Here is a 17,717-nt window from a genome sequence, read left to right as displayed (position 1 = left end):
TGCTTGTTGCACCACGCAGTTGGGAGCAATGTGTGAAATCAAGTAATTTGACAGTATGAATGGAAGCAGCTTCAATAAGAAGTAAAGTTCCACAATGAATTTAGGTAAAGTGTCATGTGGGATTCTTTTGATTCCCTGCCAAAACTGCCGCTAAAGGATTAAAAATGCCAAAGTCAAGGGAATGGAGGTTTTTTTTTTTTTTATTAAGTCACTCGATTAAAAATCGTCCTCCCCATTAATACCATCATTTTTAAAAAGTGGTGTAAGACAGAGCTAAAAATACAGCTAGCCTTGGGTGGAGATTGGCTGCAGGTGAGGAAGTGGGCATGTCCTCCTTGGAGTGCCTGGTACTGACTCCTTCATCTGCCTGGGTCTCCACCACATTGCTGCTGGAAAACATAAGGGCACAATTAAAAAAAAAACCCACCAAACTGGGGCAAGGCAAACTGCTCAGTCCACTTTTGACAAAAGCTCAATAGCTTTTAAACAGCACAGGTCAAACTTGCATATTGGAGCATTTCTGTGTGTACATGTCTGTTGTGAGACACTACCAATGTGGGACAAGACAGAACGTTTTCAGTATTAATATGGCTGCAATGTACCGGACACTGGGAACTGGTGCAAACAGCATGCACTCTAGCATGGTATGCTTGGAAGCTCCACCCAATGCCTAACAGGCTACATTAGTTGGACAATTTGCAATTTTGTCTGTAGTTTAATAGTTGCAGTGCAGTGCAGTTTTAATGAAAATAAACAAAGTCAATTAAACAAGTTGCATTATGAATTTATTTAAAACTTGCTGGTTTCTAAACAGTAGTGGGTTACATGTTGGAGCATCTCTATGTGAACAGGGCTGTTGTGAAATACTGCAAAGGTGACACAAAACTGGAAGTTTTCGAAAAACAATGAAGTTAGGACCACAATGTACCGGACAGTGAGAACTGGTATAGACCTCTAAAGCAGCTAAAAAGTGTGTCTTGACAATAGGTTTTAGATATAACTACAAATTCAAAGTCAGAAGTAAAATTTGTGTTTGGTTGTTGGAATCATTATAAACAATCATTTAAATCTGCTTGTGTTGTTTTTGAAAGTACCTTTGTTCCTAATTTGAAACTTTTTTTTAACAACAAAAATGATGTTACATTTTACACTGTACTACTTAAGTACATTTAGCCTACTTTCAGACTGCATCTTGCAAACTGCAGTACACAGCTGGGGGCAAGTAATCAACAGCATCACAGAGATAACAGATTGAAAGTAGTCAGTGTTATATGGCTGCAATGTACTGGACACTGGAAACAGGTGCAAACAGCAAGAGAATCTGCAAGGCATGCTAAGAAGCTTCACCTACCTATGCCTAACAGGCTATGATACATTGGTAGGTTAATATGCAAGTTTGTCTGTAACTTATTAGTTGCAGAGCAATAAAAATGTTGTCTCTACTTCTAATGAAAATAAACATGATTGAAAAGTGTACTGAACTGCTTATTTGAAATGACAAAATAGAGGTACTGAGCTGATTGATGTAACAGGGTTATCCCCCCTTAAAAAAAAAAACCTTTTAAAAGTCTTTGCTGATATAAACTATGCTGATGTTTACAACAGTAACAAACAGACTCTGCTGCAGCTCCCAGCTGGGAGCAATTAGCGCAATCATGCAACTTGACAAAGTGTGAATGGCAGCAGCTTCAATTAAACATGAAATGCCACCATAAATTTAAATTAAACTTGCTGGTTTCAAACTAGCACCAACAAGGATATGCAGGAACTTCTCTATGTGTACACTGTTATTAGTTACTTCCACAGAGGCACAAACAGAAGGTTATCAGTTTTAATAGGGCTGCCATGTGCCAGACACTGAAAACTGGTGCAGACCTCTAACTACTGTTAAAGCACTTCGTAGCTCATGAGGCAAAAATTGACCAATGCCTGAGCTGATTTTTTTTCAGTGTACAATCCGCATTTGGTTTGAAGGCTTGTCATCCAATCACGTTATTTTTACCAAATGCTGAATATCTCAAAAACTACAAAAGTTTGCCAAGACATAAGTCATAGCATGATTCTCATGAATGTACTGAAGATATTAATATTTGAATGGCTGAAGTGGCACAAACAGTTAAAGAGGGGTTAAGGGCCGAAAGAGAAAAACAGGAAAACAATACTGTGAATGTGACGAATCGCACAGCTTTGTAGACCAGCAACAAAACTTTGAAGTCCATCCTCAGGACAAGGAGCCAGTGTAAAGACCTCAGAATTGGACTGATGGGGTCAACTTTCTTTTCTTGTTGAAGACTCGAGCGGCAGAGCTCTGAATGAGCTGCAGTTACATATCTAATTTTTTTTAGGAAGATCTGTAAAGACATTACGGTATTCAAGCCAAATAAAGATAAAAATAAGGACTAGTTTTTCCTGGTCCAATTGTGACATCAGATCTTTGACTCTTGATATATTCTTCAGATGATATATGCTGACTTTGTGAATTCATTAATGTGTTTTTAAAAATTTAGATCTGATTTTATTGCTCAGGTTTCTGGCCTGCTTGGTGGTTTTAAAGTATTGTTTATTTTTTGTCTTCTCCAGACTGTCCCTTTTTAGAAGAAGCTTGATTACGAGTTTTCAGCAGCTCTGGGAAGATTCCCGAAATTAAAAACAAGTTCACAATCTGTGAAATGTGTAGCTCCATTGTCTTTGAAACTTTCTTTGAAAAAAACCTGTGGGCAGGAGGAGATTTGAGTGATTCTGAATTAGTTTTGATTTGACAGAATAGATGTTTGCTGTTAAAACAAACTCAGAGAGACAAATTAAACAACGCAGAATAAATGCTTTACCTCATAGTAAAAAAGTAGAGAGCAATAAAATCACAATTCTCTGAAAATTCAAGCTACATGATCACAGTAGGTGATCATGTACAAAAACTCAGTCAACTCTGTCAATACAAAAACTCAGGTGAGTTTTTGTATTGACAGTAGTCTTTGAAGTTATTACTAGGGCAGAATGATTAATGACCGTCAGTGAGTATATTTAGGAAGTAACACACATCGATACATCCTCTCACGTCAACAGTTTGACAGAAGATTTTAAATTCTACATTTTTAAGTTTCAGAAAAACATTTTATGTCTTGTCAAAAAATAAAATGAACCACAAAACAGTTGTTTATCATTCAACTCAAATATGACTGGATTGAAACTCAACTTACTGTATTCCATTTGTCTTTGTTGTATAAGTTTTAACCGTTTACTGGCCATTGAACAACTTGAAATTTGTCCTTTTTAATAGAAAAGAGTGTTATTATAACACTGGAAGATATTACAAGATTTTAAAATAGGAAATGTTATACAGTGGTGAGTGGTCATTTACAATAACAGTGACAATCAATTTTACATGCTCTTGTGAAAATGGAATAGACAACAGGTGGAAATTATAGGCAATTGGCAAGACATGGATCTGCAGGTGGTGACCACTGACCACTTCTCAGTTCTGATGCTTTCTGGCTGATGTTTTAGTCACTTTTGAATGCTTGTGGTGCTTTCACTCTAGTGGCAGCATGAGACGGAGTCTACAACCCACACAAATGTCTCAGGTAGTGCAGCTCATCCAGGACAGCAATGCGAGCTGTGGCAAGAAGGCTTGGCGTATCTGTCAGCGTAGTGTCCAGAGCAGGGAGGTGCTACCAGGACATCAGGAGACGTGGAGGAGGCCGTGGGAGGACCGCAGCAGCAGGACTGCTACCTCCTTCTTTGTGCAGGGAAGAACAGGAGGAGCACTGCCAGAGCCCAGCAAGATGAGCTCCAGCAGGCCACAAATGTGCATTTGTCTGCTCAAACAGTCAGAAACAGACTCCATGAGGGTGGTATGAGGGCCCGACGTCCACAGGTGGGGGTTGTGCTTACAGCCCAACACCGTGCAGGACGTTTGGCATTTGCCAGAGAACACCAAGATTGAAAAATTTACCCCTGGCCCCTGTGCTCTTCACAGATGAAAGCAGGTTCACACTGAGCACATGTGACAGACGTGACAGAGTCTGGAGACGCCGTAGTGAACGTTCTGCTGCCTGCAACATCCTCCAGCATGACCGGTTTGGCAGTGGTGGGTCAGTAATGGTGTGTGGTGGCATTTCTTTGGAGGGTCGCACAGCCCTCCATGTGCTCGCCAGAGGTAGCCTGACTGCCATTAGGTACCGAGATGAGATCCTCAGACCCCTTGTGGGACCATATGGTGGTGCGGTTGGCCCTGGGTTCCTCCTAATGCAAGACAATGCTAGACCTCATGTGACTGGAGTGTGTCAGCAGTTCCTGCAACAGGAAGGCATTGATGTTATGGACTGGTCCGCCCGTTCCCCAGACCTGAATCCAATTAAGCACATCTGAGACATCATGTCTCACTCCATCCACCGACGCCAAGTTGCACCACACACTGTCCAGGAGTGGACAGATGCTTTGGTTCAGGTCTGGGAGGTGATCCCTCAGGAGAACTTTTGCCACATTAGGAGCATGCCCAGGCGTTGTAGAGAGGACATACAGGCCACACACACCAGTAAGCCTCATTTGGACTTGTTCAAAGGACATTACATCAAAGTTGGATCAGCCTGTAGTGTGTTTTTCTACTTTAATTTTGAGTATAACTCAAAATCCAGACCTCCATGGTTCGATACACTTGATTTTCATTGATGATTTTTGTGTGATTATGATTTCAGCACATTCAACTGTGTAAAAAAACAAAGTGTTAAAATATTTAATTCATTCAGATCTACAGCGTGTTATTTTAGTGTTCCCTTTATTTTTTTGAGCAGTGTATATGTGGGTTAGCTGGTATAACTGATCACGCTGTCAGAAGGATCTATATCAGATATTGTGTAAAGAATATTTATTATGAATACATCTATTAAAAAAAGAGCACGATTGCATGCGAAATACTCTCTGCCAGTATAAGGTAGTTTAAAGTTTCATTTCATTACACTAAGCACTGGAAGAAATATCCTGTCATTAACAGCTTATCACCGCTAGATGGGCCTAAAGAGCACCAAGCTCAGCAGTGCTCTCTTGTTCCTCAGTCATATGTATTGTGTGCACATTGCTCAACAAATGCTATTTAATGCATGGATGCTGCTATCATAAGCTATGTAAAAGTCAGTTTTAAATCCCAATGCCTGACCAGTAGCCTAATATCCAAGTTCATCCCGCAGATGCCACAGAGAAGTTGATGGCAACTCTGATGAACGTAAACGAAAAGCTTATTGTTTTGCTTTGTGTTGATATAGGCTACTTGATAAAAGTTTCCCATTAATCCTTGTAAGATCATCTAACCTACTGATGAGGAATGTCCCCTGACAGACCCACATTTGAGAAATAAGACACGAGTGTAAGTCTTTGCCCTGCACGCTGAAATGCCTTAGATTTTTTTAACCATTCAATGACATGCACTGTGAGGAGGAAAATATGTTAATTCATTAGTCAGTTTATTTTTCTTCCAATATATATATATATATATATATATATATATATATATATATATATATATATATATATATATATATATATATATATGTATATATATATATGTATATATATACATATATATACATATATATATATACATATATACATATATATATATATATATATATATATATATATATATATATATATATATATATATATATATATATATATATTGGAAGAAAAATAAACTGACTAATGAATTAACATATATACATATATATACATATATATATACATATATATATATATATATATATATATATATATATATATATATATATATATATATATATATATATATATGTATACATATATATATATATATATGTATATATATATACATATATACATATATACATATATACATATATACATATATATATATGTATACATATATATATATATATATATATATATATGTATATATATATACATATATATACATATATATATATATATATATATATATATATATATATATATATATATATATATACATATATATACATATACATATATATATATATATATATATATATATATATATATATATATATATATATATATATATATATATATATATATATTGGAAGAAAAATAAACTGACTAATGAATTAACATATTTTCCTCCTCACAGTTATATATAAACACTATAGCCAACATTTACAATAGGCTTGCAATAGGCTTTCCTAGAGTCCATCTTTTCACATTTGATGTAAGATGGTGAATGAGAAGTTATAACACTACAGCCTGTAGTGTTACTCTGTGAGGTTGTGTAAAACAACATAAAGCGTAGTTGTAGATTAGTAATGAAAGAAAAAAATAGGTCTCAGTTAAATGATTTCTGTCTACAGATTGAACAGCTGTCGGAGGGAGGTGAATCTCCACCCCTTCTCCATCAGCAGCCTCCTCTCCCCTCCTCTCCTCTCCTCTCCCCGCTGCTGTCAGATCAGTTGACCAGCGTCGCAACTGAGCGATGCGCCTCGGGTAGTGACTTTGCGCAAGATTTGACGATCACATTTTAAAGTGATTAACATAAAATCTAAGTGATAGTTCGTTATTTTTAATCTATTTTGCCTTTAGAAAGAAAACTATTCTCAGGACAGAGTTTTTGATTGTGTAGCTCTCTGAAAACTGACCACAGTTACATATATAGGCTACTTTTTCTCCCAAACGGTTCCCTGGCCAGGGTTGGCTAGTTTTTTTTTTTTTTACACAGACTTAATTTCGAAACCAGCCTGAAAACTCAGAGGAATATGGTAGAGGTAACGCAAGAAAAACTGGCTTGATTTTGGCGAACTGTGCGCTTCAAGGCTCAACGACAACATCTTCGGGCAGACCTGAGAAGTAAAGGAAGCGGACTCACGGTCCACAGGCTGTTATAAGGTAAACCAAAACATCTGCAAAACACTCTACATTAACACGATAGTCACAGATAGAGCAGCTGGTTCAATAGATTACAATATTTCTTTGCCCTGTTTGCATAAATAGTTTTGACATGACCGGACCAGTTCCCTGTTGGATTTTTGAACGTGATCGTGTACAAACAAGAAGCCCAAGGAGAGCCCGGATTCATGGCTGATACCCGCTTGTGCAAAATCATCAATAATGAAGGTTGCAAGCATATTGTGACCATTGTTTAGATTTCCACTTCCTACAGAAGATGATTCCTGTTTGTGCATCAAAAACATCTGGAGAGTCAGTCTTTCACTTTTAGTTTATAAGAATCAATTTAAGAAGAGTAAACAAAGCCCCTTTGTCATACAAACGGTATGTGAAGGATAGTTTATTTTATAAGTAATAAATGTTATGTCTCTTTTAAAATTAGAAGATTAGTTGTTTTTCTTAGTTTTCATGACAATTGATGGTCACAGAGTATTTAATATTCGTCTAATGGGTAAAAATAATGAATTGACTTTATAGAAAAAGTTGCATTTATTATTACATTTACATCATAACTATGAAAGTTCGCAAGGATTTATCCAGGGGCCAGTTGCAGTTTTGACTGTGAGACTAATGCAAACTGCAATCTTTTGATAAGCTTATAAGTTTATTGTTTCCATAGTAATACTAAGGGGCATAGATCTTAAAAACTTGGGTTTAATAATGTTTTAATTCACTGTGATAATAATACCCTTAAATGTATGCCACAGCACCCAACAGCAGTTCTTTGACACTTTTTCTCATGTCCCATTTGTTGTGGCCACAACAATTTAGGACATATTGACACAATTTAACTTGGTCATTGCTGAAATTGAGCCTGTTTAGCTTCCCTTAATGCGTCCATAGGTCGTATGTTTATGAATGCGCAAACAACTTACAACCTTTAAATAATATGCCACCTCCAGTAGTGGTAAGAGCAACTGCATTGTCATTTTATGAAATGGTTATTTGATAACTATAAACAAAGAATGCTATATATAATGTTGCCACTGTTGTTCACTTAATGTAACTGAGAAGTGGAAAAAAACAAACAATAATTTTTTTCTTACCTCGGTCTTGATCACAAAATTAAGTGGTCCCCCTCACTCTGCCTAGGGAGATCCTTTACATGAGGCTGCTGTAGGTTGTATTTAAGGACAAAGAAAAAACCTTTAACCCGGAGGACTTTTTCAAATCTTTTTTTGCTGATTTAACACCAACACTCCTTTTTTTTTAATCTTCCAAAACACTGCTTGTTTAGCATTTACAATTACATTTCCATCTACACTGCTATTGGTTGGTTTGTAGGTGTTGTAGCAGTTATACTGAGAAATAGTTGTCCTGAATTTCTGACACTGTAAAAATCTTTAGTTACAAGAAAATAGCTATTATAAACTTCTCAGGATGTAGGCCCACAATTTTGGAATCACAGCAAAAGATTAAATTACAGCTCTTTGGCTGCTTTTGACAAAAGCTGTGTATTACCCAGTGAAAGAAATGTTCACATTTATATTCCATTGAGAGTTACAAAGCTGTCTCATCTTTATAGACCTTATTCATAGATTGGCACATGTATGAGCATAATTTCAACTGCCATCCTCATTTGCTTGTACCATTGCAGTAAGACAGTGCTGTTTGGATGCAAGTTATTAAACATGGCAAGAAACAGACAATCACAGGCCAAAAAGTGAAAAAGAAATATGTTTTGTAAAGGAGGTCAGAAAAAAACCCTAAATGGAGAAAGTTACAGATGCTATCAACTACATCAAGGGTAAAGGATGGTAGCATAAGATCAATAAGAGATAAGGAAGACAGAAATGGTAATCCTACAAGCAAAATCTGAGATTCCCCAATAAATTTATAGCCACCATCCTTACACAAAACATTAACCACAACTGAGAAAATAGTTGCTTTAATAAATACTGATACTCAGTTTTTATCTGCATACAAGTTGTAACTGCATATAGTGATGTGAACAAATGTTTCAGAAAGAATGGCTTTAAAGGACTCGGTGAGGAGGTAGAGTGAGTGAATGGACGTTTAGTAACCGGGTTGCATACAAGTGCCATGCTTGTTTTACCTGTAAGCAAAAGCTTTTAGGGTGCTTTATTGTGCTCTGTGGGTGCCAGAACTGTTTATTCAGATTTATTTTAGCCCACCAACCATGTTATATGTTTGCTCATAAGAAAATCTCAGTAATTTAAAAGTTTGTTTTATGATCTAAACTTGGACTTTTATACATGAATACATCACCTTTCACTGAGTACGGTGCTATCAAATGCTATTTGTGCAAGACCTTATATCTTTCTTCCAATGTTCAAAACCTTGTAACTTAATTCATAAACTCTTTTATTTTCCAAAAAAAAAACAAAAAAACAAACTCCTCCACCCTTCTAACACCAATTGCGACTCTTTATGCTTGCTTTCAGAAACACCTTAAACGTCCTGCTAGTCATTTGTAAGCAAATACTCAACCCTAAAATGTAAAGGGCCCAAAGAGGCAGGGTGGATGTAGAGGGACCTATGGCTGCATGCATCAGCCCCACAGAATTCCCTAAACCAAGTTTTCTGAGATGCAACTACGGATACGGATCAGAAAGAAATTTTCTTTTGAGGATCTGAGGTTTTTTGTGGGAAACCAGCAATGTGCAGGTTGCAGGCTTGTTGCATCATGCTGCTCTCTAAAGGCTGGGCAGATGCTCTTGGATGGATTTTAGAAAAAGCCTGGAGCAAGCTCCTCTCCAGTCATTGAAGCATCTGTCTGACAGCCAATTCCACCCACACTGTCTGATACAGGATGGGAATGCTGCTCATGCATATGGGAATCTGTCTGCGTTTGTGCATGTGTTTGTATTATAGTGGGCAGAATGGCAGGGAAGAAAGGCGAAGTCAGAAGTCAGGGCTCGGCAGTCAGAATTTTTTAACAAAAGCAAAGAAAAAAAGTTTGTAAAGATTTAAAGGTAAGAAAGGAGTGACAGAAGACATAAGGAAGGTGAAGGATTGAAGACAGTTGCAATTAAGGAAATCAAACAGAGAAAACATAAGAGAATATTAAAATAATCAAGGAGAAAACGTTGTCAAAAGTAAGACTAAAGCAAACATTTTTACTCTGAGAGAAGTATAACAATGGCAGCAAAATGCAATAACAGCCAGAAAAATCTAGGAAGGGACAAAAGGGAGGATGACGCAACAACGTAAAAGTAGGTGATGTACAGCTGAAAAAGCAGTAAGGAGGGAGACCTTCTCATCCATCATCTACCTTCTTGTACCACCAGTGACCCCAAACCTGAAACCCCCTATGAAAGCCCCCCACTGTGTGGTTGTTGGCCTTGGCCCTGTGTTGTCTCTACACTTTCCCTGCTGTTTGTACATGATGGGTTCAGTGGGTTCAGCCCAGCTATAAAAGCACCACTCCCCCTCTCTTTCTCCCCCTGCGGCACAGGCAGGAGTTAGCAGGCCTCATGTGGGAGGAGGGTGGTGTTGGAGGAGGCCTTCCTGGTTCTCCTCTTCTGCATAACTCTGTTTTCCTCTCTTCTCTGCTCCTGGCTCGTTGACTGGTTGTGGTAACGTTTTTGGGCCCAGCCCTGTACCAGACATTCATTTTTCTCCTCTTAGTCTCAAACCACTAACTAACCACTGGCTCCCTGTATCCCCCTCCCCTCCTCCAGCTGAGGAATGTTTTATTCACCTCCTTTCTGTGTCTCCCCTCTCATTCTTACATGCTAAAATCTCCCATGCGTTGGTGCCAACATCTGCAAATAAACAGTCAAATGCACAAACATGCTCGGAGTGCACATACCTTTTTCAAAATGCCAACACAATTCAAAACACACGTTTTGAAAACACAAAAAAGCCCATCATCCATTTGTGCAGACCACCTGTGTGGGCAAACACACACATCCATAAACCTCCCTTTCTTCTCATTTTCTTCTCCATTATTCTCCTGAGAGTCCAGTGCCGGGGCCTGTGCTTCCAAACCAAACACAGACCAAATTCCAAAAACCCCAACTCAAACCCCCCCCCCCCCCCCCCCCCCCCCAAGAGGGAAATGAAATATTAGTGTGAATAAAAGAAGCCTGGAGTGAGCTGTGAAGGAAGAAGACAGAAAAAGAAAGAAGAAGTCTTCTCAATGTTGGGAATTTTGATTGTAAAGGAGGGGAGATTCAAGTGCCATGACAGATGGGTGGGGGGTCAGAAACTGGCCTCTTCTGTGTTCAACACATGGACTGCAATGGGAAGATTATTCACTTCTTCTTTTGTTCTGTGGCTTGATCATGCTGAGTTAGTGTTGGCATAAACAAGTTCTCAGCATCTATATAACCATTACAAAACAGGTCCATTCCATTTACACTTTTTTTCATTTTCCACTATATTTCAACAAGAAAACTGTAAAGAGTAAACAGTATGGTCACGGGGATACAAACCAACATTTTTTTTTATGCAGCTGACAACCAACTTCTTTTTTTTATCACAATATCAATATGAAAGCTAATTATTTAGTCAGAATTTCAGATTGTGTGATCAGTTGTTGTTTTTTCTTTTGTCGCTCAGTTATTTCACTGTTTTCAGGAGGATTAAATGTTTGGTTGTCCGTATATTTAAAAAGAAACAATGAAAAATGAACAATTTCTATTTGGTTTGATAACTTTTATTTACGATAATAAAGTAAATTCATCATCAATCAGATAACTCATCAAATTAACATATGTTAAAGCTAGAAAAAATGCCTCTTCAAAAGGTTTATAACTTACCTGTTGGACTGTATCGTACTGAGTGAAGCCTGCCTCTTGCCAGATGACCAGTGACAAAAGCTTCTTGCAACCTGTAATCCTGAACTGGGTGAAGCATTTATAGACACTGGATGATTAAATACATAAATTAATTTGCTGGTGTAGTCTATTTCTATGAGTCAAGTGAATTTGATTTGTTAATCAGAAATGTAGCTGTTTGTTTATTCAGTGAAACCAACTATTGACCAAGTCTTCAAGGACATTAGTGAAGAAATTGGCTCTAATTTATTTTCCTTGGAAACAGATACACTTCATTGAAAATGGTGCTTTTTGAAAATATGTGCTCTATGACTACAATTCTGTATTTTTATTTGACAGTGATCATGTCAGTTCCTTGATCTAGGACAGGTGCGTGATTCTCACGTTGCTCCAAGACCAAAATGTTTTTTTTTTTTTTTTTTTTTTTAAAACAAAAGAAACAAAATCCAAGCAATGCATGCCAGTGTGGGCTCAATAACACAGAGCGCGTCAGTGTTAGCCATGAGTCTGACACCCTGTTACTACAGCAACTGGGTTTTAACCTGGAGAGTTTGATGTGGTAATGAGGGACAGGTGTGCAGTCCCGTCAGGCACAGCTGCAGACAGAGAGGGAGGAGAGCTCAAGCAGGGACAGCACAGGCTAGACCAGGGAGGCAAGCCTTAACAAGTTCGACCTTGTCCACACGTAGCCAGGCTTTTTAAAAACCAAATATTTTCTCACCTCTGGCCAGTAAAAAAAAAAAAAGAGTCCACACAACTTTATTTTTGTAATAGAAATCCATCCACACAAATCTGCAAAACCGCGTTGTTCAGCACTATCCCATATTAAACCTTTAGGCGGCGGTAGCGTCCCTAATCCTATCCAATGAGAATAACCTTCCATTTCACAACGCCACTTCCACAAAACAGGAAACATTCCTCCAACGTGATCTGGTTTGGTGACGGAAAATTCATTCATTCATTCATTCATTCATTTTCCGAACCGCTTATTCCATTCAGGGTCGCGGGGAAGCTGGAGCCTATCCCAGCCGGCCCTGGGCGACAGGCAGGGCACACCCCGGACAGCCCGCCAGTCCATCGCAGGGTGACGGAAAATAATTGTCCTTAATGTCATCCTTTGCTGTTGGTAGTTTATATGGAGTGGTATTTGAGCTTGTAAAAACAAACAAACACAAGCGCATGGACAACAGATAACGCCATCAGAGTTTCGAGGACATCCATGCTGGTGTAAATGTAAAATAGTTAATGTGTTCAGTAAGCGGTGTGCCTACGATTCTACTTTGCAAAGTCTGTGCTGTGTTGTTTGTGAAAGTTTGACAATGTTGACTAATAAAATCGCCGGCTGCGCAAGTTCTGCAGAACTTCTTCGTGCTCTCGTTTTTACATATTATATAGGCACAGGAACAAGACCCTTGGTTACACAACCAAAGGTCGCACATGCGACGTCATGGCATTTTCTGTTGCAGGCAGTGATGTTTAAAAACCCAAAACCTCGGGTTATATATGTTCATATGAAGACATGCAAATGGAGTATTCGGAAATCTTTGTAAAACCAGGGGTATCTCCAGCCTTTGAGGACAACCTGGGCTTAGCCTGGACCAGATGTAAATTAATGTATATTTCCGTTTTGATCTGCAAATCACTACAAATTAATATTTTCAGGTAACTATTTAAATAAAAGCATAGATTAGGAGTCAGAAACTAAATTTTGCCTGGGGTCAGAATGACCTCTTTACATCTAAACCGTTTTTTTTTTTTTTTTTTTTGTTCTTATACATTTATTATTATATTATTGTATATTATATCCAAATAGAATCTTTAAAACTTACATGTATACGGTGTGATCCAAATGAAAGTCCCTTTTAACGTTTATATTTTCAACATGATGTGGGCTCTACTGTCCTTTATTGTCCAGCGGTAGATGAGAAAATAGCTCAGGGAGATGTTGGAGCTGAACTTTACACCTGCGTGTAATAACCATTTAGCATTTTTAAAAAATCTGTTATTTCCTGGGTCTTTCTGTCTGGTAATTTTGGTGTTGAAGTGCAACATTTCTTCAATGGTTTAGTAACCCTGCTGCTCTGCTCTGTTGCCTCCATTGTCTGAAAACTCCGATAGAAACAGTGAAGCTTTCCTCCTCCAAAACAGCTCGGGAGGCAGAGAGGAGGAGGAGCTTCAGCTAACTTTGGGGTAAACTGTTCACTTCACCCAGCAGTGGTGAGGCAAATGTCACTTTGTGGCGTTAATTACTACAACTTGTAGCAAAACATTCGCTGCTAAACAGGCAGCTACTTCCCCTGCTGCAGATACAGCTGACATGCTGTAAGCCAATGTGGAAGTGCATAAAACTGCAGTTCCCCCTTCATCCACTAGGGTGCTCCAAAACAGAGCAAATCCCCATTGACTCCCATGTTAAAAAGGCCAAGTTCACAGCAGAAATAAACATGTTTACAGCCTGGTTCCAAAATCCATTTTCGGTTTAATAGGTCATGTTTATCTTCATGACAACTGTGGAGGGAGTGAATTTTTTTCTAACTCGCCCGTTTAAAAGTAATTTTATCTCGAAGTTCGGCATATTTATGGGCGTGTCCTTTTGATTGACATGTACCCGATCTCCCGCTTCAAGTAAGAAGAACACAGAACAACCACAGTTTTTAGCTGGTTAACAGTGTGACTTAGCTTTAGCCTGCTTACCTCTGTTAACTTGTTAGCTCTCGGGGTTAGCTCAGTTAGCTTTTAGCTACCGAAAGCTTGGAGTTTGCTCAATGTCAACCATCCACTGTCACAGCCGCCCTCTCAGCTCCACTTCTTTGCCCATATATGTATTTTCTGGGTGAGGCGACATGCATGCTCATGCCAAGATGGCGATGGTAGGAACCGCCCAGTCAGCTCTGTGTTGTAGCATTGATTTGGTTGTGTGTGTGAGAGTGTCCCTGCGGCTGAGGACAAAAACCGGTTTTACACTGGTTTTGGCTACCGGGGCTAAATGCTAAAGCCCCGGGAAAACCGTCTGGCAACGCCACTGTTTACAACCATTGTTTTTGAGAGCAGAAATCTGGGTTTTGGTGTGGATGACAGGCCAAATCAGAGAAGAATATCTTTGTTTTATGAGATACCCTGCTACGTGTGGAAAAGGCCTCAGAGAACTACTGAATGTTTTTATAACTCTCAACATATTCTACATACTAGATCAAATTAAATGATTAAGAAAGAACATTAATTAACCAAAAGGTCAACTTTACTGTGGCAGTTATCAACGTATTTCAACCCTCCCACTGAGGAATATCTAGACTGATGATCTTGTGCGGCAGGCAGCTATGTTTATTTATGTTTATTTCAGCAACTTTCCTTTTTAAGTCATTCAAGTTTAACAAGTTTTTAAATTAACACAATAAGCTTAACTTGGCCAGCTCTCATATATTTTCCTAAATGAACTTAAATACATATGACATGCTGTAAAGCTTGGAGAACTACTTTTATTCATGTACCCCTATATCACAAATAAAAAATGGACTCAAAGCCATTCAACAAGCACAACATACTTAAATCCTTGAGTTGAAAGAAGAAAAACCTTTATTAATGGAAAAAAAACAAACAAACTGTAATTGTTGATGTAAACTGCAACATGACCGCTGACAATATAGCATACAATCATACAGTGGTATATGTTTATGTGCAAAAACAAAAATCAGTCTTCGTTTGAGTTCCACACAAATTAGAAAAATCAAGATGAAATGGATTTTTTTGTTTTACAATGCAAAGAGGCAAATTTAGTGATTAACTCTGATCTAGATGGAAACAAAAATTTATTTACATGCAGCCTCTCCCCTGTAAGAAGTGCTTACTGTTACGACAGAAAAGACTTAAAGTTGTTTTTCTGCTGAACGTGTTATTGAAATGTGTGCAAATTGGAAATTATTTTGTGCTGGCATCTTTTATGCTGATTACTGCTTGTACAGGTTTCAAAATGTCTGTTAGCATTAAATCATCATTAATTCCTCCTGCTCAACTCTCGGCTGACTTTTTTCCAGCTCATTACACTGATATTTGATGGGGCTTTTTCTTTTTTTTACCCCTGCCTACAGCACAGCTGGGATTGGTTAGTATTTACTGGCTTGGCATGCACACACACACTTGCATAAACACACATACACACACTGTGGAAACAAATTAGGTGAATCTGCTCTGCACATAGGAATGTAAGGCACATGTGTTTGTGTGTTTTAGGTCTGGATGACAGCAGGAATGAAAGAGGGATGCTGGGAAGAAAAAAAGAGGAAAAAAATTAAAACTAACAAAGTTAAGAAAGAAAAGAAAAATAATGCTAAGAAATTCTGCAAAAAAGAGAAAGATCTTAGATTTGGGTTTAATTTGCCTTTTATATATTGCTTTACAAGGCTAAAAGTTTTTTTTATTTTAATTTTTTTTCTCCCATAGTCGCTCTAGCTCCTTCCTTTCTCTTTCTGTCTTTTATTTCCTACCCTTCGCCATTTTTCATCCTCCTTGCTTTATATTTTCACCAGATAAAATGAATGCACTCCTTTTTTAATCATCACTGGATTTCTCTTTCCTCATCTTCATCTTCATTTTTAGCCTACCGGTAATTTCTTTGCATCTTAGAGGGGAGCGGTGGATGAAAGCGACGGTGAAGGGGAGGGATCTGTTGCTCTGCTGAGCAAGGAATTACAGAGAAGGAAAGCAGAAAGGAGAAGCAAAGAGGTTTCTGTTGACCTTGTCAAGCTGCCAAATGGTTGGATGGCGTTGCAAAGACCTATGAGTGAGTAGAAGGAACAGAGGGAGATGAATGAAGAAAGCATGGGAGGAGAAAGAGTAGGAGGAGGAAAGGTCTACTTCTGTGGAAAAAAATGAAAACAATTAGAATGATCATGATTAAATTGGATCCCAATGAGAAAAACAATGGAGCTAAAAAGATAAAAAGATAAAATATAAAAAGAAACACAAGATAAAATAACAAAATAAAATAAACCAAAAATTCTGTAAACAATGATGAGAACAATAAGAGTAGACAAAATATAAATTCATACACATATATGTCATAAACTATGGTAAGAACCTTCATGACATAACAGAACCTAAAGTGTTTGGATTTGTCTCTTTTCCACGGTTCCTGTTTGTACTCACTGCTTCCATGAGAAAAAGATAAAGATATTTATCTTTTAATATAGCATCAGAACTGATCATTTCCATATTAGCTAAATGAATACACAAAAAATGTTAAGTGCAGGGTATTTGCTTAGTAATTTTTTAACCACCAGATATCACTAAACCCCTTTACTGGACTTGCAATGTGACCTGTTCTAAACCACAGATGAGGTTCAGAAAACTTAACAAGGAAAAAAAAAGTATTTTGAAAGTTATTTAATTGTTAACTGTATTGTTTAATACAAATGAGGGTTGTGGGGGACTACTACTATCAGGTGGGGGGTTGCATACACCCTTGACAGCTCTATCTGATTGTTCTTTCTATCATAAAGTCATAAGACAAAACACTTCAAAGTGCCAACATTTTGATCAGTGTGTTTACGGCATCGTGTTGACATAAAACTTAATCTAGGTTTGAGTTTTTTCACACAAACCTGAGTCTCCAACCCCCCAAGTTTGCATGTTCCAGCCCTTTTAAGTTTGTTTTACTTTTCTTTCCGAAGAAATGTAAAGAAAGTCGAGACAAAGCCATTTTTTCCAGTGAAATACTCCAGAATCCTTTGTTGAAAAGTTACTCCTCCACTCTGATGACTGTTACAGCAGCTGACACACCCTTCTTAAGTGGCGAAGACGCCAGTGTCAGTGCAAGAGACACTACAGGCTCCACTGGTGGCTATTGCAGACTTGCTCTGCAGAGTTGCATCACTTAGTGCTGTTGAGATGCAAGAGAGGCAGAGAGAGGGAGGGAGAGTAATGCTGCAGACAAATAATGGGAAATGTGTGAGGGGAGGAAAGGGTGGGAGCCTGTGTCTGACTCCCATAGTTTCTGCTCTGTAAATTTTTCACGTCCTGAGGGAAGTTCAC

At 38.1% G+C, this 17,717-nt stretch overlaps 1 protein-coding gene across 1 annotated transcript in view; it reads left to right on the top strand.

The window, feature by feature from the left end:
- Positions 1-6,489: 6,489 nt before the first annotated feature.
- The window catches only part of LOC306774989 (zinc finger protein GLIS2-like), a 29,746-nt gene continuing 18,518 nt past the window's right edge, over positions 6,490-17,717 (top strand). Inside the window, exon 1 of the mRNA XM_079265191.1 lies at positions 6,490-6,885. The gene's annotated coding sequence lies outside the window, so the exon portion shown is untranslated. The remainder of the gene's footprint in view (positions 6,886-17,717) is intronic.

The sequence above is a fragment of the Telmatherina bonti genome (genome assembly GCF_933228915.1).
Source record: "Telmatherina bonti genome assembly, chromosome: 3".
Taxonomy (NCBI): domain Eukaryota; kingdom Metazoa; phylum Chordata; class Actinopteri; order Atheriniformes; family Telmatherinidae; genus Telmatherina; species Telmatherina bonti.
Note: the sequence above shows the minus strand (reverse complement) of the source record. Positions and strands in the feature narration are given on the sequence as shown.